The 23,947-nt window shown below is 36.1% G+C and overlaps 3 long non-coding RNA genes and 1 pseudogene across 3 annotated transcripts; 2 read left to right on the top strand and 2 right to left on the bottom strand.

Annotated features, from left to right (window-relative positions):
- Nucleotides 1-3: 3 nt before the first annotated feature.
- On the bottom strand, nt 4-575 carry LOC141396643 (uncharacterized). The gene is made up of 2 exons (XR_012411213.1): nt 234-575; nt 4-174 (listed from the first exon to the last, which is right to left on the bottom strand). It is a non-coding gene; the product is annotated as an uncharacterized lncRNA (long non-coding RNA).
- A 5,388-nt stretch (nt 576-5,963) lies between these two features.
- On the top strand, nt 5,964-8,398 carry LOC141396642 (uncharacterized). Its single transcript, XR_012411212.1, has 2 exons — nt 5,964-6,263; nt 6,341-8,398. It is a non-coding gene; the product is annotated as an uncharacterized lncRNA (long non-coding RNA).
- Nucleotides 8,399-15,598: 7,200 nt separating this feature from the next.
- On the top strand, nt 15,599-16,685 carry LOC141396644 (uncharacterized). The gene is made up of 2 exons (XR_012411214.1): nt 15,599-15,884; nt 15,995-16,685. It is a non-coding gene; the product is annotated as an uncharacterized lncRNA (long non-coding RNA).
- Nucleotides 16,686-21,064: 4,379 nt separating this feature from the next.
- LOC141396641 (transcription factor grauzone-like) lies at nt 21,065-22,429 on the bottom strand (annotated as a pseudogene).
- Nucleotides 22,430-23,947: the final 1,518 nt, after the last annotated feature.

The raw sequence follows: 23,947 nt of genomic DNA, 5'->3' as shown, positions 1-23,947 counted from the left end.
ATATATTTTTTTAAATTTTTATTAAAATTTTATAAATTCATTTCATATTTTGAGATTTAGTTATAAATTAACAAAATGTGTAGTGTGTAGTTTTTTGGTTTTATAACTATTTCGCGTCTTTATAGCATTTTTCGCGAACCGTCTTGATCGAATGTGTCGTTGGAGTTGCGGCATCTATGAAAAGTAGAAATTTAGTGATAATTTTTGCAGTTAATTTTGTAAATTGAACTTACTTTATATAGCGTTTCTCGTGCAATAGTTGTGCGCCTTGCACTCTGTATGCATGGTTGATATTCTCAAGTCGGGCAAAATATCCAACGGTGCTATCCCTCAGCGTAATGTAGACGACATTTCCGGATCAACAATGAAAAACTTTTATACAAATGGTGTCGTAAAACACGCGGTTAGGATTTGGCGATAACAAGTATGTCATTAAGCCAATATGAAGCGGCATGCAGTCTTTAATAAGAAATAAATCTACCGTGTCCCTTAGAAAATGGGTTTGGGAACATATGCATGAATTTCAAATATATAATTATTCGTAGTTTCGCCACTTTCACTATGTTCGCATTCACTTCTAGTTTCATCACAACCGCTATTTACATCACCAATCCTGAAAACTTCTTCTTTTTTATGATTCAAAAGTTCCATGACTTTTTTGCCTCTTAACACTGTTTTATATTTTGTAGGCATCGGCAATTATATTTTAGCACAACACGGATATAATAATTTAGTTCGCACAACGCGGATATACATTTAATCACATAAAAACTAAGAAATCGATGCAAAATACCAAAAAAAAAAATTTTACGAAAACTAATTTATCAACAAAAGTCAGGCAGACTTTAGAAAAGTTTGTGCCAGTAATAGTTTTACAAGCATTGTTACAAATTTATTGTGAATTTTCTATTTTTATAATATTATTCTCAAGTCCTATTACTTTTTATTTTTATTTCTCCTAGTGAAAGAAATCTTGTTGGCAAGTAAAGAATAGAGTCATTTATCCTCAATACCATGGTTTAATAAGAAAGGTTAGCCAAAGCTTTATGTCAATTTAAATTTTTTTCATTCGAGTATGCCTAAAACTTCAAAACAATATAAACAAACTGTGTATGTGTGTGTGGTGTTTGAATAATATGCCAAACAATTTTAAAAACAATCGAATTCAATGATTTTTAAAATTGATTTTAGAACATTTGTATGGAAGAAATTTGTCAGCTTTGCATTGAAACAAACATTTTATCATATCCACAACTCGATTATGTGGAAAAACCTTGACACTTCATTCATTGTTCGCGTTTTTTATAAAATGCTCAAAAATGGTATTGTAAACAAACCCACTTGTTGCTTTTGTGTTTACTAATTTTGACGTTTTAGGAATTCAGGAAAAGCAAGGGTTCTATAGATTATTTTCATTTAAACCTACCTCTTTACTTATACCATGAATAGAATGAATTGCACACCAAAACGCCACTGTTGCGCAATTGAAACGCAGAATACACACAAAATAAGCATCAGGCAAAAAACTGATGCATTAGGTAGATTTTGCAACGGTGTGCATTTTAAAAAAATTTTCAATTTCAATTTTTTCAATTTCAATTTATTTACATTCAATACAAAGGAAGCCATTTTAGGCCAATTATACATGTATTGGAAAATTAACTTAATATAGTGCTAAACTATGATAGAATAGACAGATTAAAAAAAAAAACTAACAATAATTATGATGGCCTCCAGCCATATGAATATTGTAAAATTATAAATAAAAAAATATATGATCCCATAGCAATGAGTAAATCTTATGTATTCAATTCACCATTAAAATGTGATTTCAATAACTTCTTATAGGTGGAGTAAGAATAGCAAAACTTTCTTAGCGATCTTGGAAAACAGTTCCATACACGATAAACACGTACTAGGTAAGAGTGTTCAAAAGCAGAAGTTCGAATGAATGGAACATCAATTTGTATGTTGCGTGTGGAATTAATAAAGGAGAACTCTCGAACCAAAGCTAGAGGTTGTGAGTTCTCATTATTTTGTAAAAATGAAGAACTGTACGCAGATTAATGTAATCCCGACAATTGCAACCAAGAAAAACAGATGTTAATTGGAAGGCACGAACATGTTCATGGATACCCAACTGAAGAATATATCTTACAATTTTTCGCACTATTAGTTCAATCCTATCAAGATTGTAAGACCACGTTCCTGAAAAAACTTCAATGCCATAATTTAATACGGACATTAATAATGGATTAGCCAAAAGTATTCTAACATTTAACGGTGTAAAAGGTTTAAGGCTATAAAGTCTTCTCAAAGTCAGGCAAACTCTTCTAGAAATGTCATTATAAATGTATCAGTAAAAAAAAGTTGCGAATCGAGAATTAAACCAAGACATTTTAAAGAGTCTACAAATTCAATATTTTGCCCATTTATTGAAATATTGCAATGAGAATTAGGTTGATTTCGTGGATGAAAATACAAAGCTTTAGTCTTCGCAGGGTTTATTTCCAACTTGTTACATAACAATAAATTTGAAATGAAGCCAAGGTGGGAATTTACCGATGTTTCCGAAGAATAATAACGAAACAGTAGGAAAATGTCGTCTGCGAAAACATAAGGCTTACATATAGAGCTTTCTAGTGCATCTACGACATCATTAATATAGGCAAGAAAGAGTATGGGGCCTAAAATCGACCCTTGCGGTACACCACAAGTCACGTTACCAATACCAGAATTTAAACCATTAAAAGAAACATACTGCTTACGATCAATTAATAACAAATAAACTACGGGGAACCTGTAACCCCTATAGGGCGCGTCCCCAGGTGGCGGATAGGGGAATGCTTCCCAGATATGGGTGGTAAGACGGAAATCAAATACGTCTCGTGGACCAACAGGTGGCTGCGTCTGTCTTCAGGTGAAGCGGCAGCAAACAGCGTCTGAACTCCATGAGGAGCGGCTGCAAACAAGATGGAAAACTTTAAATCCTTCAGAAGGAAACGGGAAACCACTGAAGTAACTTCCCTTGAAAATCATACAATGAACAACACAACACAGAATGAATGGCCCTCAGTCTCCGGCGAAATGAGGGTGCTAAGAATCCCCGGAGGTAAAACAAAACATAAACTAAATATTGGAACATGGAATGTTAGAAGCTTATATGAAGCTGGGAAACTCAACAATGTGGTATGTGAAATGAATAGATTAAACATGGACATACTTGGAGTCAGCGAAACTTGGTGGACAGGTTGTGGAGATTTTAGATACGAAAATACAAGAGTGTACCACTCTGGAAACCTAAACGGTGTACATAGAAAAGGTGTGGGCATTATAATGAAGAACCATATAGCTAACTGTGAATCTGGATATGTCCCAATGTCTGAAAGAACAATGATGGTAAAAATAAAGGGAAGACCAATAAACATGAATATAACCCAAGTCTATGCACCCACATGTGATGGGAGTTCAGATGAAGTTGAAAAATTCTACGACGACATAGGAAAACTTTTGAAAATGACAAAACCCCACGAATTGACCATCATACAGGGTGACTTCAATGCTAAAGTTGGCAATGAGCATGTAGCTGGCGTCACGGGAAAACATGGCTTGGGGGAAAGAAACGAAAGGGGAGATAGACTCGTTCAGTTCTGTCAAGAACACAATTTTATAATATCAAATACGCTATTTCAACTCCACCCAAGAAGATTATATACTTGGAAATCCCCACAGGACCATAGAACCAATGTGGTTCGTAACCAAATAGATTACATTCTGATCAACAGACGTTTTAGTTCCTGTATAACAAAATGCTCTACATATCCTGGAGCGGATATACCATCAGATCATAACCTTCTTATGGCAAATGTTCGGACAAAACTTGCAACAATTAAGCGCAAAAAGCAAGTATCGAAACCCGATTTCAATAAGTTGAGCAACCCGACAATTAAACAAGCACTTACGGATACAATAAACGCAGACCTTAGAAGAATTCATCAAGATGGAGTAGAAACTGTATGGAATGATGTTAAGGATAGTATTAAAACTACTATGAGAAGTGCTCTAAAAAAAGATCCAACACCAACATACGCAGAATGGATGACTGATGAGATAAGAGAACTTCGATCAGAAAGAAAAAGATGTAAAAACATAAACTTCGAAAGATATTGGGAAATCAACAAAGAAATAAGAATCGCAACGCGTATCGCAAAAAATGAACAACTCAAACGAAAATGTGAAGAGATTGAAGCCCTACAAACACTCCACGACGACTTTAATATGCACAAAAAGCTGAAAGAAACAGCCGGAATATACAAACGGAAACCTCCATCTATACTCTTTGATGATAATAACCAAGCCGTTTTTGAAATCTCGCAAAGAAAGCAAATATGGAAAGAATACATATTAAAACTATTTACAGATCATGAAAGATCAGATTGTGATCGTAATGAAAACTCTGACATAAACGAAAATTCTCTCGTAAGTGTAAATCCTATTACCAAAGAAGAAGTCATATATGCAGTAAAATCGTTAAAGGACAAAAAAGCCGTTGGTCCAGATGAAATTCCCGCCGAAATGATCAAATTAATCGATGAAAACAATATACAATTGTTTGTGAAACTGTTCAATAATATATACGAGACAGGACAATATCCGCGAGATTGGTTGAAATCTACATTTGTCCCCATACCAAAGAAAGCAAACGCCAGAAAGTGCAACGATTATAGATTAATTAGCCTAATGAGCCACGCCTTAAAAGTATTCCTACGTATAATTCACAAAAGAATATACCCCAGATGCGAGGCAGCAATGGGAGAAACGCAATTTGGATTTAAAGAGGGAATGGGAACTCGAGAAGCACTAGTTGGTGTTCAAGTGCTAATCCAAAAGTGTCGCGATGTCCAAAAAGACGTATTTATGTGTTTTGTAGACTATGAAAAGGCTTTTGACACTGTTAAACACGACAAGCTAATGGAAATTCTGACATCCATAGGCATTGAAAACAATGACATAAGATGCATAAAAAATCTATACTGGAACCAGACAGCATCAGTAGAAGTATCCGGTGAAACTACAGATGAAGTAGTAATATCAAAAGGTGTTCGACAGGGGTGTATACTTTCACCATTATTGTTTAATGTATATGCTGAACAAATATTTCGAGAATGCGTAGAAGGAAAAAGGATTGGGATACAAATACATGGACAATTCATTAACAATATTCGATACGCTGATGACACCATGATAATAGCGAGTTCTTTAGTTGGACTCCAAAGTCTCTTAAGTTCCCTCAACGAGATAAGTAATTCATACGGATTATACATTAATCTTAATAAGACAAAATATATGATCGTTAGTAAAAGTACCAATTTCTACAACTCCACACTAAAAATCCGTGAATCAGAAATAGAGAGAGTAAAATCATATAAATACTTGGGAGCACAAATAAATGAGCAGTGGCAATCTTCTAATGAAATACGATGTCGTATAGAAATGGCGAGAGAAGCGTTTCTCAAATACAAAAAAGTACTAAGCAGCCACGACATCAACATTGAGCTTAAAACCCGCTTTATCAAGTGCTATGTATGGTCTGTTCTATTGTACGGGGCTGAAACATGGACTGTAAAATCAGCAGACGAGAAGAAATTGGAAGCATTTGAAATGTGGGCATACCGACGTGTGCTCAAAATTCCATGGACCGATCGAGTGTCAAATGCCGAAGTTCGGCGAAGAATGAATGTACAACGGCAGCTAATTAAAACCATCAAAACCCGGAAAGTTTCCTATTTGGGACATTTGATGAGGAACAACAAATATAAGATCCTGCAGATCATTCTCAAATCCCAAGTTGAAGGAAGACGTGGTAGAGGTCGAAGAGAATTGTCCTGGCTAAAAAATATTCAAGTGTTGTGTCACCCTGTCAGCCATGCGTCGTATTACACGAATCACCACGCCTGTGCAACACTGTTAGTGATCATATGTTTTGCTGACGTGGCGGCAACACATTGGTCGATGCATTTTTCGCATTGGTGATCCCTATACGGCCAGCATATGTTTTTTGCATCATTTGCAAAAGTAGCAGCCGGCGAAACAACATCACAAAGAACAAGAAGGAATTTTGCAGAAATCGTGTTGGTGGTATACATACTAAGTAAGCTAGAGAATTGTACATCCAATTGGATGTACATAAACGTTTTATTGATTTTGGTGGGAACAATTGTTAGACACAATTGTAATTAAACCTGGTGCAGCAAACTAAAAAGGTGAGTTAATGCACGTTAAAAGGATTACACCGAAACAATATTTTTAAGCATTTTATTGCTTTTTTTTGTCCCTACAGGATTGTCACATGGGTGATACTGTACCCAGTGCTAAACCACGTTTTTGGAAAAAGCATTGTGGCGTAACGGTACTATGGTACCACATCATCATTATATCTGGCTGAGAACAAATTGTTATACTACAATGCCTGCTACTAAAACGCGATCAAACACCGGTTTATAATAAAACAATTGTTGAAATTGTTACCCCAAAAAGAAATAAATACATTTATTGCCACTCAACACAGATTTATGCCGTTTTCGAGCATGTTCCACGGCAGCTAATTGGAAGATTTCCAATTGGCTAATGCAAGTACAGTCATAGACTTGGATAGTAACCAAAAATCCACAACTGCCCGGTTACCAAACGACATTCAAGTGAAGCTTTCAATTTGTGATGCATGCGGAAACACTTCAGTGTGTTTCGCCAGCTGCTAAACGAAAATTTTTGGGAAATTTCCACCAGACCCAACAATAAACTTTTGCACCCCAATCAGCCATAACGCTGAGGCGTCATTCATATAAACATTTCGAGCTTTCATGCCGGCCCCTTTATGGCGCAAAACACCTCAAGTTTTCCAAAAGGATTTGAATTTTGATGCCCGCAATATCGGAGACAGATGTTCAGAACAATTAGTGACCGTTTTTCAAGAAAATTTAACCACCACGTGGACCATACACTGCAGTGCACAATTGAATTTAGATGAGAATCCAATTCATATCAACTTTAGTCGCAGCCATCATTCATCACATCAAGCCAATAGCCCATTTAACAGCAATAGCACAGATCATCATCACCAATAGACTGGACATTAAGTATTTTTCATCATCATACCCATCATTATCACAATCATAGTTCATCATCACCATCATAACATAGCCTAAATTCTCTGGATGTACTGTAAGTAGAACCGTGATTGAATTGAAGACCTAAGTGAAGCCGCAGTGCAGCAATCGAATTATTGAATGTTTTATGTGATTTTTTTTAGTTTGGTTATAATTTTCTTCACGGAATTATAATCAAACACATTTATACATAAACAGTTTGGCTTTGATTGAGCATATTGAATCTTTCATGTGATTTTACTAAGAACTGAGATAAGCTTGGTTATAATTTGGTTCACGGAATTATAATCAAACGCATTTACGTATAACAAATTTTGTATGTTTAAATTAAACACGTATGGATTTTAAAGTGTGTTATATTAGAATCAACATTCAATAATTGCGGTCACATACTATCCATCTGTATGAATATAATTATCTAGTATTTTATATTGGATCTCATCGTAATTATTAAGTACAATTATTGCCCAATATCATAACCTATAGATCAGTCACACCTTCTTCCTGAATATATGTATATATATTTATATATATGTATATCGATCGAGTAACAGATTTGAATATAGAGAAAAATTTATGAACAATTTCATTTATACACCCGAGTGTAATTATTAACATACTTATAATTGTGCATGTGTTTAATTATACCGTTAATTGTTGATTATACCCTCATGGATGCATTTATATACGGATTTTTTTTTATATATGTTCAGAAAGGTGTTAATTGATGATCAGATATATTGTTAATTTTTTTTTATTGTTGATAATACCAAAATATTGAATCTTTCCATCGATACGAAATTATATTTTCTTTTAATCTTGTACGATGCACCTCAGCGATACCCCTATTTAATTGATTTTTCCAAATTCATATATAAATCCATGGCTTCCCATGGACAAACCCCAATACCCATTCGAGCTCGATAGGTTGAGGTATTTATTTTAGCTTTAAAGTAAATTCTATATTGTGCGTGGAGACGCCTAATAATAGGGAGATCACCAGAGAGTGTATCCTTAACCCTTTTAGAACCTCATAGTTTATCATTTTTACATTGGTAATATTATTTCATAATATTACTTCTTCAATTCACTTAAACAAAAAAAATGGAATTAAAGTATTACTAGACTTAAGCATAATAGCCTTAAGTAATCATAAGCCTTAACCTGAATTGTTTTATACGTACATGAATAAATGTAGTGATGAATCTTGTATATAAGGAAAACGATAAAAATATGAATTAATTTGGAGAAAATAATAATAAGGTAATGTAAAGGTAACTGGGCAGTCATAATCTACGTTTGGGGGTCTTCATAGTCATGAGGCCCATTAGGGGGTTTATGCTTCGAACCCATAGGGAGGGCAGAGGGTACCCAAATTCCACCTAGGGGTACCAGCAACAACAACAACAACCAAATTCAATACAACAACAAGGCTTTTCCTGGTTTTCTGATAAATTGATATATTTTTTTGTATGTGCCCAAGTGCACCTCCTCGCCGCTAGAGCTTAAGCCGGAGCCAAAATAGTCAAATGCCATTGTCACCTTGGTAACCAATAGAGGTCATACTTGCCAGGCACATTACAAAATGGCGCCCAACGTGCAAGCCAATGTCTTAGGTTCAACTCCCATCAATGGGAATTGTTCCCGAACATTAGGTGTATGAATTTTTGTTTGATTGGTTTTCAGTATGTCTTGAGTTGTTGTTATATTACAACATACCAATTGCGACTTAAGGTCAATTAAATTTTAACATCATTTCTTGAATGTCAACTTAAAGGAAAAGAGTTTTAGTCGTCTTGCAAGCCTGAGTTTATGTCAAGCTGCAATTTTGCGACAAAACTTCTACATTATTGAATTCATACTTCGACTTTCTTTAAAGCTTTATAATATATTGTCATCTGCAGTTGATTATTTATGATCTTTTGTATGATTTGCTATATTATAGCTGCTTTAATATATTGATTTATTAGAATTGAAATTTTTGGGGAAAATTTTTGACTGCGCTTTTCAAAGATAATGAAGATTGTTTGTTGTTGTTGTTTATAATTAATTGTGACTGACCCAAACCTCTTTACATTAGCCTTCTTATTATATATGAACGATAAACATTTAAAGATTTGTTTTCCGAACATTATCTGATTTAATTTTCTCTTGGAATAATCCTTCTTGATATTTTAAATCCTATATTCTTGATTCTTTGCGATTTGCTGTTGATGATTTGAGACTTCATGTTGATTGATTTTGGAAATTTGGTTAAAGCGAATATTTTGACGAAATTGCACTCAATGTTCGTCAGTGTAGTAAACATTGAATTTGGATTCAAAGCTTATTTTTGAAAAGAGTAATTTTTTTTTGTTGAATACAGTTATTGACATTAATTGTCGCACACTTTAAGACTTTGTATTTCGTTTTCTTTATTTTCTGGCACCTACACTAGAGGGAATTTTTGGCACAATTTTATTTCCTGTCTGGTTTGAAAATTGAATGTGAAGCATCGTCGTGGAACCTGGTGAAACTTTTTTTTGAGATTTCTGTGGGTGATCTGCAGTGCATTAGTCTTGTTAGATTTCTTCATTTTTCTACTGTTACCATTCTTTTCCGATTGCGTGAGGCAAAGGGTCGTCGCCCTCAAGACATTTGTTGTTTTTTTTTATTTCTATTAAAAGACGGCAGGAGGGGTTTGATAGGCTCAAACTACTGATTGCTAGTTCTTACTTTTAAAATATATACGCTTTGAGTAGCAATATATTTTTGTTTGTTTTCACGTACACACAGGGTGTACACAGAACTGGACTAACTGTTTCCGAAGACTGGTCTTCAGTTCGACTCGAGGTCAGCTGAAGTACCTTAAGGTTGTAGGGGCGGTTAGTCTGGAGAGCCTTCGGACGGCAGCGCTCAACCTTGAGTTGGAGCATTTTCCGCAGGATTGGTTGTTGCCTGGTTGTCGATTTCCCAGTGTATCTTTAGAAAGCCGTTCTATGCTTAACTAAAGATACACTGAAGAGACCTCGAGAAACTCTTTGAGGAAATTCTAACCGGCAACAATCACTCCTACGTTTTGAACAGTTTACCCCATAGAACAATAGGGGTAGGCGAAGAGGACTGAAGAGCCTATCGAAGTCCTATATTTTTTTCTTCACCAGCTAAGACCTTTCTTTTTCTGATTCGAATATTATTCGAACTAATTTTACCCGGACTTACGTACATTTATACTGATCTACCACAGCCTAGAGAAAAATAATTTATTGCCTCGATTTATTCTGTTATACAGAATTTCTGAGCATTTGTTCTGGTTTCGAGATACTTTGTAAGATTTATTGATTTTTGATTCGATTCATTTCGAAAATACCTGACCTGTTGGAACCATTTAAATTTTCATATTGAGTTTTGTTGCGTATGAGATTTTCTATATTGGACTTTTCGGAACCTTAAGGCAGTAACCGTGATTGACTGTTTCATCTATATATCTTTGGTATTTTTGTTGAATTTATGGTATCATACCTACCTTTTTGAAAACCTGTCGGTCATTAGAGAAGACATTTTTGGATTTTGAGCTTTTTATTGAAATTTCTTGTTGGACTGAGTAGTACAAGGACATTTTTTTTTGTAACTTTTGTTGATTTGTGGGACATCATGCAGCCTGCTACAGGTGCTAAGCCAAAAACTTACAGCATTATTACCAGGTCGACAAGTCAAGCAGTGGGAGAAGCTGCTGGAACAGAACCAGGTACCGGATCAGGTATCCCAGCTAGCGCTGATGGCAATGATCTGCCTACACCAAACGAATTTGCAAGTCCACCAACTCTTTCGCAAGTAAATGAGCAACCAAGCACAATTACTAGACCTTCCTTTAGCCCTTTGACTATTCGTGGCAATGATGATGAACAAATTGATAGGCTTAGTAGCACAGGAGTTCTTGAGGTAGTCCAGTCCGCCTTAGAGGCCACCCAAGCATCAATGGTTGAAACCATGAAAAAGGAAATGCAGAAAGCGGTTGCTGCTGCAGTTCAAGCTGCTTTTTCTCAATCTTCCGTTCCTCCAGCTAATCCTATTAACAGACAAGAACCACATTCTCAAAGCATTGATTGGCCTCATGATTTGCCACCACTACAAACCGATACCAGACATGCAGGATCGGGTAGTAGAAACCAGGAAGTTCCAAATCGAAATAGGGAAGATTTTAGCAGGCCCAGGTATCCATATCTCAGTAAGTGGGGCATTAAGTTTGATGCTACCCCAAAGACACCAAATGTCGAAGATTTCATCTTTCGAGTAGAAAGGCTTCGAAATAGTTATGGCTGCCCAGAACAAGAATTGGTTGATGAATTTCATCATTTACTGGAAGGCCGTCCTTGTCAGTGGTACTGGGGTCTGATCCGTCAATATCCAAATTTGAACTGGGAGATGTTAAAGCTGTGTATAGTTAGGGAATTCCAGCGTTTTCAATCAAATCTTGATGTAATGAGGCAGATTATGGACAGGAAGCAGGGGAGAGATGAGTCTGCTACACAATATATAGACGCTATAAATAATCTGCGTACTCAATTAAGGGAACCTTTGAAAGATTTTGAAGTTATAGACATTCTCAAAGCTGGATTGAAACCCAAACTTGCCCATTTAACATTTAGTGGCACTTTTTATTCGGTGGAACAATTCCGAAATGAAGTTAGGAAAGCTGAGGAATTTCTTGAAAGGGAATCGTCGATGAGATTTAGGACCAACCAACCCCCTCGAATGATAAGTGAAATTAACGATTCTGATTTTGATGATCTAGTCCATGATGTTGAGGAGTTGCGTTTACGGCAGAAGCCAACTGGTGTTTCCAAAAATGAGCCTTCACGGTGTTGGAATTGCGGCAGCAATGGCCACATTTTTAAGAATTGCTCCAGTTCTCATCGTTCAGTATTTTGTTTCCGCTGCGGATCACCAGGGGTTACCACCCCACAATGCAATAACTGCAAACAAATTAGTCGTTCTAATGTTTCTAAGTCCGAATCCATAGCTACTCAGACAGTGGATTGACTAGCCTCTACTGATGTTTCCACGTCTACAGATCCAATTCTTTCTGATCCATGTAGAGTATTACCCAGACCTTCCAATAACTTAGCCAGAACCAAACCTGATTTGACATTACCTTTTCACGTCCGCATGGCCAATTATATGAAGACTCGTGATAGAATTTTCAATTCCGAAATAACGGCCGATACCACTGTTTTTGTTTCCAAACGTATTATGAAGACTCGTGAGCGATATAAACGTAGGCGACTTAAGAGGTTATCAATATCGTCTGCTCAATTTTCTGATTTTAGACCCAATGATCCTCGACCATTTAGAGAAGTTCTTGTCAATGGAGTATCAGTTTTAGCACTTTTTGATAGTGGAGCCAGTGTCACCTGTTTAGGTAAAAATTGTTTTTCTTTGGTTGATAAATTAAATCTGAAGGTTAATCCTGTATATAAATGTAGCGTCGGTACAGCTAGTGGCCAGCGAGTTTCTTGTTCTGGTAAAGTTAGTGTTGAGCTCTCGTACGACGGTAAGACGAAGACCATGGATGTTTATCTTATTCCTGGTCTCGAGAATTCCATGTACTGCGGGGTAGACTTTTGGAAAGAGTTCAGTGTAGCACCAAAACTTATTAGCAGCTTAGAGATCCATTCCGATAAAGTAGATTCCGATATGCATATCTTGTCCGATGACCAATTAGCCATGCTTGAGAAAGCTAAGGAAAGTTTTAGAGATTTTGAGAAGCATGGTCTCGGCAAGACAGATCTGGAGGAACATGTCATTGACACTGGGGATGCTGTCCCCATAAAACAGCGACATTATCCAGTATCGCCAGCTGTCGAGTCTCTTATATATCAGGAATTGGATCGCATGTTGAGTCTAGGTGTTATAGAACCAAGTACAAGTCCATGGAATTCGCCAGTCACACTCGTACGTAGAGGCGAAAAGAACAGGCTTTGCTTGGATGCACGCAAGCTAAATGAAGTTACCGTAAAAGATGCGTATCCGCTACCATTTATAGATGCACTTTTAGGCAGGCTACAAGACACTTATTATATATCAAGCATAGACTTGAAGGATGCATTTTGGCAAATGCCTCTGGCAACAGAAAGCGTTTACAGTTCCGGGGAGACCACACTATCAATTTACTGTCATGCCGTTTGGGTTGTGCAATGCAGCCCAACGGTTATGCAGGTTAATGGATAGGGTGATCTCACCGGAACTGAAAAACAAGGTTTTCGTATACCTCGACGACTTGTTAGTAGTTTCTCCGGATTTTGATTCACATGTCGAACTACTTCGTCAGGTAGGTGAAATGTTGACCAGGGCAAACTTGACCATCAATCTCAAGAAATCCAAATTTTGTCGTCGAGAGCTTAGATACCTCGGGTATATTGTCGGGGCAGGAAAATTAAAGCCTGATCCATCAAAGATTAACTCAATCACTGATATTCCAATTCCAAAGTCCGCTAGAGATGTTCGTAGGTTCCTAGGGATGGCTTCTTGGTTTAGGCGCTTCATCAAAGACTATGCTGAGATAACCGCTCCTATGACTAGCACCTTGAAGAAGGGCAAAATTTTTTCATTCGATGAAAATGCGATCGAGGCTTTTAACAAATTAAAAGTAGCTTTGACTACCAGTCCTGTTTTGAGCCATCCTGTATTCGATAAAAGATTTTACGTCCAATGTGACGCTTCCAATCTTGGGTTAGGGGCAGTGTTGTTCCAGCTAGACGCTGAAGGTCTGGAACGTCCCATCGCCTTTCATTCCGCTCAGTTGACGAAAGCTGAACGGAATTATAGTGTCACTGAGCGGGAGTGCTTAGCCGTGATCAGTGCAATAAAGAAATTCCGTCCCTTTATTGAAATGATGCCTTTCACGGTTATCACTGATCACAGCGCTTTGAAATGGTTGATGGGGCAGAAAGATCTCAGTGGTCGGTTGGCGAGGTGGAGCTTGAAGCTTCAGGCTTTTAACTTCGATATACAGCACAGAAAGGGATCACAAAATGTAGTCGCGGACACTTTGTCTCGTTTACACATGGATGAAATCAACATGTTCACTGATGAAAAGCCCTTGATTGATTTAAGTTCGCCCGAATTCAAGAATGAAGAATACACACAGTTGTTAGAATTGGTACGCGAGAACCAAGAAAGTCTTCCCGATTTGAAAATTGTCGATTGTTTTGTTTATAAAAAGACACTTCCTGCCGATGGCACACCGGTTCACGAAAATTTCATATGGAAACTCTGGGTTCCCATCAGTTTAACCGAAAGTTTAATCGAAAACGCTCACAAGTCTGTATTAAAGAGTCACTGTGGTATTGGTAGGACGGTAGCTGCTCTTCGACAATATTTTTACTGGCCGAAGATGGCAAAGCAAGTTCGTGATTATATTAACTCATGTGTTTTGTGTAAGGAGACTAAAGCTCCAAACAAGGTATTAAGATCGAAGATGGGAAACGAGACCATCACTGATAGGCCATGGCAGAAAATTTTTATAGATTTTATAGGACCTTTTCCGCGGTCTAAGTTAGGCAACGCATATGTTTTTATAGTGTTAGATCACTTAACAAAATTTGTTCTTTTGAAGCCTTTAGCGAAGGCAAACTCGCGAAGTGTTATCCGATTTTTAGAAAGTGAAGTATTTCACAAATTTGGGGTCCCACAAACTGTTCACTCGGACAACGGGAAACAGTTCATTTCGTCGGAATTCACTTCCTTTCTAGATCGTTATGGTTGCACTCAAATCCGAAACGCGGTATATTCTCCACAGGCGAATGCATCGGAGAGAGTCAACCGAACAATTATCGCGGCGATTAGAACGTATGTGTCCGAAGATCAGAAAGATTGGGACCGATATTTATCAGCAATTGAATGTTCACTTCGGTCCACCATCCATACATCCATAGGATGTTCTCCTTATTTTTCACTGTTCGGAACACACATGATCACACACGGTAGCGCGTATGCTTTAGCGAAGAAACTAGGCACTTTGGAAGATGGATCGGTCGAAATTATACCGAAACACAACGTTCACGATTTAATTAAAACTTCGATTAAAGAGAAACTTCACGATTCGTATGAGAAGTCAGCGGCACGTTATAATACACGGACACGCGAGGTTAACTTTCAGCCAGGACAGGAAATACTTAGACGGAACTTCATTTTGAGTGACGCTTCGCGCCATCTTAATTCAAAGCTCTGTCATAAGTTTGTCAAATGTAGGGTTGCCAGAAAGGTAGGAAATTCACTTTACGAAATAGAAGATCTACAAGGACGAAAGATAGGGGTCTATCACTCGAAAGACCTTCAACACATGGTTCCGATTAAGTAGATGCCCGGCTGTTGCTTTGATGTTTTCGTTTATTTATCTCAGGGTCGCAGTTCTTCCCCACGTCAAAGCTGTTGTAGGTTGACTTCCCGAATTAGTTTTCCTCCGACGGGTCTTCGGTAACTCTTCGGGTTTGTTGTGTCACCCTGTCAGCCATGCGTCGTATTACACGAATCACCACGCCTGTGCAACACTGTTAGTGATCATATGTTTTGCTGACGTGGCGGCAACACATTGGTCGATGCATTTTTCGCATTGGTGATCCCTATACGGCCAGCATATGTTTTTTGCATCATTTGCAAAAGTAGCAGCCGGCGAAACAACATCACAAAGAACAAGAAGGAATTTTGCAGAAATCGTGTTGGTGGTATACGTACTAAGTAAGCTAGAGAATTGTACATCCAATTGGATGTACATAAACGTTTTATTGATTTTGGTGGGAACAATTGTTAGACACAATTGTAATTAAACCTTTTTTTTGTCCCTACAGGATTGTCACATGGGTGATACTGTACCCAGTGCTAAACCACGTTTTTGGAAAAAGCATTGTGGCGTAACGGTACTATGGTACCACACCATCATTATATCTGGCTGAGAACAAATTGTTATACTACAATGCCTGCTACTAAAACGCGATCAAACACCGGTTTATAATAAAACAATTGTTGAAATTGTTACCCCAAAAAGAAATAAATACATTTATTGCCACTCAACACAGATTTATGCCGTTTTCGAGCATGTTCCACGGCAGCTAATTGGAAGATTTCCAATTGGCTAATGCAAGTACAGTCATAGACTTGGATAGTAACCAAAAATCCACAACTGCCCGGTTACCAAACGACATTCAAGTGAAGCTTTCAATTTGTGATGCATGCGGAAACACTTCAGTGTGTTTCGCCAGCTGCTAAACGAAAATTTTTGGGAAATTTCCACCAGACCCAACAATAAACTTTTGCACCCCAATCAGCCATAACGCTGAGGCGTCATTCATATAAACATTTCGAGCTTTCATGCCGGCCCCTTTATGGCGCAAAACACCTCAAGTTTTCCAAAAGGATTTGAATTTTGATGCCCGCAATATCGGAGACAGATGTTCAGAACAATTAGTGACCGTTTTTCAAGAAAATTTAACCACCACGTGGACCATACACTGCAGTGCACAATTGAATTTAGATGAGAATCCAATTCATATCAACTTTAGTCGCAGCCATCATTCATCACATCAAGCCAATAGCCCGTTTAACAGCAATAGCACAGATCATCATCACCAATAGACTGGACATTAAGTATTTTTCATCATCATACCCATCATTATCACAATCATAGTTCATCATCACCATCATAACATAGCCTAAATTCTCTGGATGTACTGTAAGTAGAACCGTGATTGAATTGAAGACCTAAGTGAAGCCGCAGTGCAGCAATCGAATTATTGAATGTTTTATGTGATTTTTTTTAGTTTGGTTATAATTTTCTTCACGGAATTATAATCAAACACATTTATACATAAACAGTTTGGCTTTGATTGAGCATATTGAATCTTTCATGTGATTTTACTAAGAACTGAGATAAGCTTGGTTATAATTTGGTTCACGGAATTATAATCAAACGCATTTACGTATAACAAATTTTGTATGTTTAAATTAAACACGTATGGATTTTAAAGTGTGTTATATTAGAATCAACATTCAATAATTGCGGTCACATACTATCCATCTGTATGAATATAATTATCTAGTATTTTATATTGGATCTCATCGTAATTATTAAGTACAATTATTGCCCAATATCATAACCTATAGATCAGTCACACCTTCTTCCTGAATATATGTATATATATTTATATATATGTATATCGATCGAGTAACAGATTTGAATATAGAGAAAAATTGATGAACAATTTCATTTATACACCCGAGTGTAATTATTAACATACTTATAATTGTGCATGTGTTTAATTATACCGTTAATTGTTGATTATACCCTCATGGATGCATTTATATACGGATTTTTTTTTATATATGTTCAGAAAGGTGTTAATTGATGATCAGATATATTGTTAATTTTTTTTATTGTTGATAATACCAAAATATTGAATCTTTCCATCGATACGAAATTATATTTTCTTTTAATCTTGTACGATGCACCTCAGCGATACCCCTATTTAATTGATTTTTCCAAATTCATATATAAATCCATGGCTTCCCATGGACAAACCCCAATACCCATTCGAGCTCGATAGGTTGAGGTATTTATTTTAGCTTTAAAGTAAATTCTATATTGTGCGTGGAGACGCCTAATAATAGGGAGATCACCAGAGAGTGTATCCTTAACCCTTTTAGAACCTCATAGTTTATCATTTTTACATTGGTAATATTATTTCATAATATTACTTCTTCAATTCACTTAAACAAAAAAAATGGAATTAAAGTATTACTAGACTTAAGCATAATAGCCTTAAGTAATCATAAGCCTTAACCTGAATTGTTTTATACGTACATGAATAAATGTAGTGATGAATCTTGTATATAAGGAAAACGATAAAAATATGAATTAATTTGGAGAAAATAATAATAAGGTAATGTAAAGGTAACTGGGCAGTCATAATCTACGTTTGAGGGTCTTCATAGTCATGAGGCCCATTAGGGGGTTTATGCTTGGAACCCATAGGGAGGGCAGAGGGTACCCAAATTCCACCTAGGGGTACCAGCAACAACAACAACAACCAAATTCAATACAACAACAAGGCTTTTCCTGGTTTTCTGATAAATTGATATATTTTTTTGTATGTGCCCAAGTGCACCTCCTCGCCGCTAGAGCTTAAGCCGGAGCCAAAATAGTCAAATGCCATTGTCACCTTGGTAACCAATAGAGGTCATACTTGCCAGGCACATTACACAAGACTGGACCGGATACCGCGATGAACTCAGTCTTCTAACAGCGGCTAAAAACCGACAATTATCGCTTTCCACATAAACTATATATTTGCAAGAACAATGTAATAAAATGTAATATTGTATGATCGCTTAACATCCGGATAACGGATATGCAAATAAAGAAGAAGAAACTATTTTACATGCTGTTTTAGAGAACATAAATGTATCTCTCAATTTTTGGAGTAAGATTACATAATTGACACGATCAAACGCTTTAGAGACATGATACCAACCAATGATGCCAACATACAATTAGCATGGTTGTCAATATGCTTTCTTATGGAATCAGTGATTGCTAGTAAAGCCGATGTAGTGTTGTGGTTTTTGCGAAAAGCAAACTGGCATGGATTAAAAATAGAGTAACGTTGGCAATGTTCAAGAATTTGGGAATTTCGTTCTCAAGAATTTTTGACATAGACGGAAGTACAGAAATTGGTCTGTAATTGTCTAATGAGTTCTGTGCACCCTTAGAGATAGGGACAACCCGAGCAAGTTTCCACGCAGATGGAAAGCATGAAACAGTAAGAATTGTGTTAAAGAAATGTAGAACATAAGCTGAAATAGCCGGAAAAATCAGTTTTATAAATTTAATTGGAATTTGATCATAACCAGATGAATTTGATTTTATAGAATTAAGTGCAAAAACTAAGTCATATTCATGGCAGAACTACCAGGTAGTGGCATCGTAAAATTTTGAATATGTTATGTCAAAACTTTCTTTATGTTGTTGGGGAAATTACAACAAAAATAATTTTTTTATAAAGGGATTTGACTTTTCATATTCGATCAGCTGGTGTGATACCACTACCTGGTAGTTCTGCCATGGTCATATTCAGTTATGGAATGAAAAGAGAAAGATGAATCAGTAACATCAAAAAATTCTTCAAAGTTGAAAGAAGTACCATCTGGTGGGAACATGTTAATAAGAAAATTATTTCCAATGGCTTCGACATCAATGTCTTCAGCAACAGAAGCTTCTTCCCGACCAATGCAACCTAAATGTCGTAACTTTTTCCACATTTGTGAGCCGTTTACATTAGAAAACATTCTACTTCCAAAGCGAAAACGAGCTTTCCTTATAGTGGACTTAGCCTTATTTCTAAGACGAGTATAATTTTTCCAATTAAGCTCTGTTGGATTCCTAAGATAAGCACCATAAGCAGCGTCTCTATCTCTTCTGGCTACCTTAACTTCAGATGTGTTCATCCAAGAATTATCATTAGTGCTACGTTTAAATCTAACCGTAGGAACATATGAATGAAGTATATCAATAGCCGTATTTAAAGTAGATAACTGAGAGTTCACGTCATTTGAATGATATATTGAATCTAAATCAACACCAATATACGTGTCAGCAATGTGATCAATTCTGAAATTATTGTAATCCTTTAATTCAACCCAATCACTTCTCACCTGAGATACAAAATCTAAAGAAATAAAAATAAAACTGTGATAGGATGAAAAAAATGGATATTGTATCTGGGTGTTATGGGCAACATATGACGGTTTGCTAGTTAGAAAGTAATCAATCAAAGAGGTGCGATTTGTGGGCACATTAAAATGCGTAGGTAAAGAATTATGGATGCAGTTAAGACCGCATCTAGCTGTAAGAGACCGAAAAGTGGCAGATCTGAAAGGATCGAATAAATTATAGTTAAAATCTCCCATTAACAAAATGTTAAGGAATCTTTCAAATAAATCTGAATGTAGGTTTTCAAAAACATCAATGGCACCGGTTGGCAAATAGACCACACCAACAACAAATGATGTATTAGTACCAAAAACTTCAACAAATAACGACTCACATTCACCAAATTGTTCGCCTCTGAAAATAATTTTATAACGCAAATGCTTACTAGGCGTTTACACCAGACAGTTTGTCTTCAAATACAACTCTGATTTACTAACACATACATACATTTGTCGGTTGTCTTCCAGCTGTCCTTCATTTTTTCACAGACAGTCGGGTTAACAAATTTTTGACATTTTCGTGAAAAAGAAGTGAGATGATAATTCAAATGTGCTGAAAACAAAAGAATATGTACAAAAACAAAACATGTGAACGGAAAACGAAAAAAAAAAATCGATGATTTTGATTCATAATTTTATAACTGTTCTTGCAGTTGTCTGGACGCCTACGTCACACAGGCAAGTTTTGGGTTGTTGACAATCAATACATGAACTCAACTGTCCTGTCATGTGTAAACGCAGGGTTAGAAATGTACGACAAACACCACCACCACGGCGAGAAACACGATCATTTCTGATCAAGTTGAAGTTAGGAACTGAAAGTGTGCTTGAAAATATTGTAGGCTTGAATTTCACAATGAAAGGGCAATAACTGAAACAACGCAGTTTTATGACTTTTCGGAAGTCAGCCTTACTATACAGTATGCCAATTAGGGGCATTAATAGTTCAACAGCCTGTTAATCTTATTCAACTAACTTGAGAATTGCTATGGCTTTACTCCGCTCCAATTGACAAATCTTGAATTTAAAATATGTATATGTAAATTCTAACTGAAGCAATAACTCTATATCTTACAAATAAAATTCCTTGCTGAGATTATGACTCTTTCCAAAAAATGTTTGTAAAATAAATATAAAAAACGTTAGAACACATATTTAAGAACTTATAAAAGAATTGCATTTATTATTCCATCAGAATTAACTTTAGTTGGTACTAAACGATTTTCTCTTGATTTTGCCCATTCACTAGGATGAGCTATCTTTCGATGCTTATGCATGTTAGCGTTATTTTTAAATGTTTGAGGACAATGTGGGCATTGATATAAACTCTCACCAGTATGTGTAGCAATGTGTTCCTTTAAATGTATATTTCTCTTAAAAGACTTTTTACAATGTGTACACTTGTATTTAGGTTCCACTAAATGAACAAACTTTTTATGTCGCAACAGGGCTTATTCATTTGCCGCTAATTTTCCACAATCTTTACACACAAATGCCGTTGTTCCGTCACTATGAAATGATAGTTTATGCGATTTGAGACTATTGTTTGTGGATAGTTGGGCATTACAAATATCACAAGGCCATTTTCGTCGCTTGCCGTCTTCAGTATGCATTATCATTTTATGAAGCTTAAGAGACACATTGCCAATAATTGTTTTTCCAAATTGATCACAAACCTGTTGGTCTTTTACTGCTTCGTGCATAAATAGTTTGTGATTTTGCAAAGATCTACTACTATTACAAACGGCTCCACATAGATTACATTTATACGTTTCCGGGTCGATATGCAAATGCAAATGATCAACCAGTAAGTAGCGGCGACGAATCTTCTTGTCACAGCAAATAACATAACATTTTTGTTGATGTTCCTTGGTAAAGTGTAAGCGTAAGGTGTCATAGTTGGGGAAACTTTCTTTACAGAGATCACATTCAATGTTTGGTATGAACTTTGCTATAAATTCATCCATTTCCCTGATTTTTTCAGCTCTGTTGAAAGTTGGCTCTTTTGGAGGTTTTACCGCTTTATCTTTTTTCTTCCTCTGTTTTCTTTTTTTCTTTGAAGTTGAAGTTGCTTTTATACATGAGCTTTCTTCGTGTCGTTTTTTCGTTGTTTTTCTTGTCTTCACTTCTTTCGCTGATTTGTTCCAACCTAAACTGTCTTCCGATTTTGTATCATTGTTGAAAGAAACATACTCTCCATCGACATTAACTGATGTATCAAAAGACACACTATCTTCAAGTTTTTCTTCTTCCTTAATAAAGATAGACAACTCTTCTCCAGTAAAATTTTCATTTCGATTTAATGCATCCCCTACATTAGCTAGATTCTCTAATGGTGTTATTCCTTCCTCCGCAGGGAATAAATCACCTACAGTGTTTGGAACGATATGTTGTGTGAGCTCATGTTTTATTTCTTTCGCTTCTATTTTGTCATTTGTTGATAGTAGTCGATCTTTTACTTCTTTGAGCATTTGATTGTTTTTCTCCAAGACTTTATATTGGAATTCATGAAATTCTAGAATATGTAACATGCGATACGAGAGCGACATCTGTTTCTATACCTAGGTGGAAGTGGTAGTCTTATTTGGAATAGCTCCGGCTTTGTTCAGTCGGTTCCTCTCGACCATGTACAAAAATAAAAGACATCATCAAAAGAAGTATCACATACACATTAGATGTTGTTGTTGTGCTGTAAAAGAGTGTTGTTGTAGGGTACCTGTAGGTGGTGTTAGGTACCGTGCCCTCCCTATGGATTTAGTATTAAATCCCCTTATGGATCCCCATATAAATACGGAGACCTCCATAAATTCCTTTGGCTGGATAACCCTTCTACCTTACCTTTTTAGAATAATTCAGAACATGTTAATTGAGAAATCCTTAAAGATATTCATTTAAATTCATTTGGGGTTTTATTCACAAAACGCTTTTCTTAAAGCTAAAAAAATGGTTTCTCTTTAAGAGTTGACTATATATAAAACTATTTTGGATATAATTTAATGACATAGATCATATACATCTAATAAAGATGTAGAAAATCATGGGTGTTTATTCCTGTCTCGGTGCCATTATGCACAATAAACAAGAATGTACAAAAGAAAAAATATTAAATAAAAAGGGTAACCTAGCAATTGAGCTCAAGAACCAGGAGATAATATAGTATAATCCAAAAGACTTATGTTAAAGTGAGGGATTCACACACTAGATATTTATAGTTAAATGCTATTAGTAATAATAAATGTGGTCATAAAAATTTATAGCGCGTATAATTTCACGCTTAAAAATATTTATAAAATATTTATAAATCTAGGCAACAATATAAGATTTTATATCATGTATTAATAAGCGTAAACTATGCAAAATATTTCTTGCAAAATACTATATATTCCTGCGGCCTTCCACGCGCAGTAGGACAGAATTTGTTTAAGTGTTAAACACCGGAAAAAAATATTAATATTAGAAATCGCCAAAATTTCTCTTGAAACGGAAAAGTGGTTCAACTCGCCTTTTATTATTCAAAAACTATTGAAACAGCCTTTGATTTACTGGTATTATTACCAGAAAACGAAATAAATATCAAGCGTGCATTCGGAACCATAAATTTAAATTGAGATAAAATCATTAATCAATTAGATTAGTACCTGATTTCATAAAAAATCGCTACAATTCGATATTTATTTCGATTTCTACCTCAAACAAAAGCACAGGCTGAACCGTTTAAAAATTCTGACACAAGTTGCGGGTTATTTCGAAATAAAAAAATTGAAAATTTTCTACTGCATAGGAATCATTTAATTAAAACTATTTATATGTCCAAGTCTTTTTTTTTTAATTTCGAAACAACGCCCAACAATTGCGCGGCTTCACATCAAGAGGGCGAAAGGTAAAACCGAAGATGTTAAAGGAAATTTCGAGAATGCAACTGTACACGTGCTGCACAACCCCGTTACTGCACGTGGATGTGAACCGTTACAAAAAACTGGGCTTAATGCCTACCCTCATGGTATATTCTTACACTATAGCAAGGCTTATGCATTTTT

The sequence above is a fragment of the Musca autumnalis genome, unplaced genomic scaffold (assembly GCF_047663935.1).
Source record: "Musca autumnalis isolate F117 unplaced genomic scaffold, ASM4766393v1 scaffold_3, whole genome shotgun sequence".
Classification (NCBI taxonomy): Eukaryota; Metazoa; Arthropoda; class Insecta; order Diptera; family Muscidae; genus Musca; species Musca autumnalis.
This window is presented reverse-complemented; position numbering and strand designations above follow the sequence as displayed.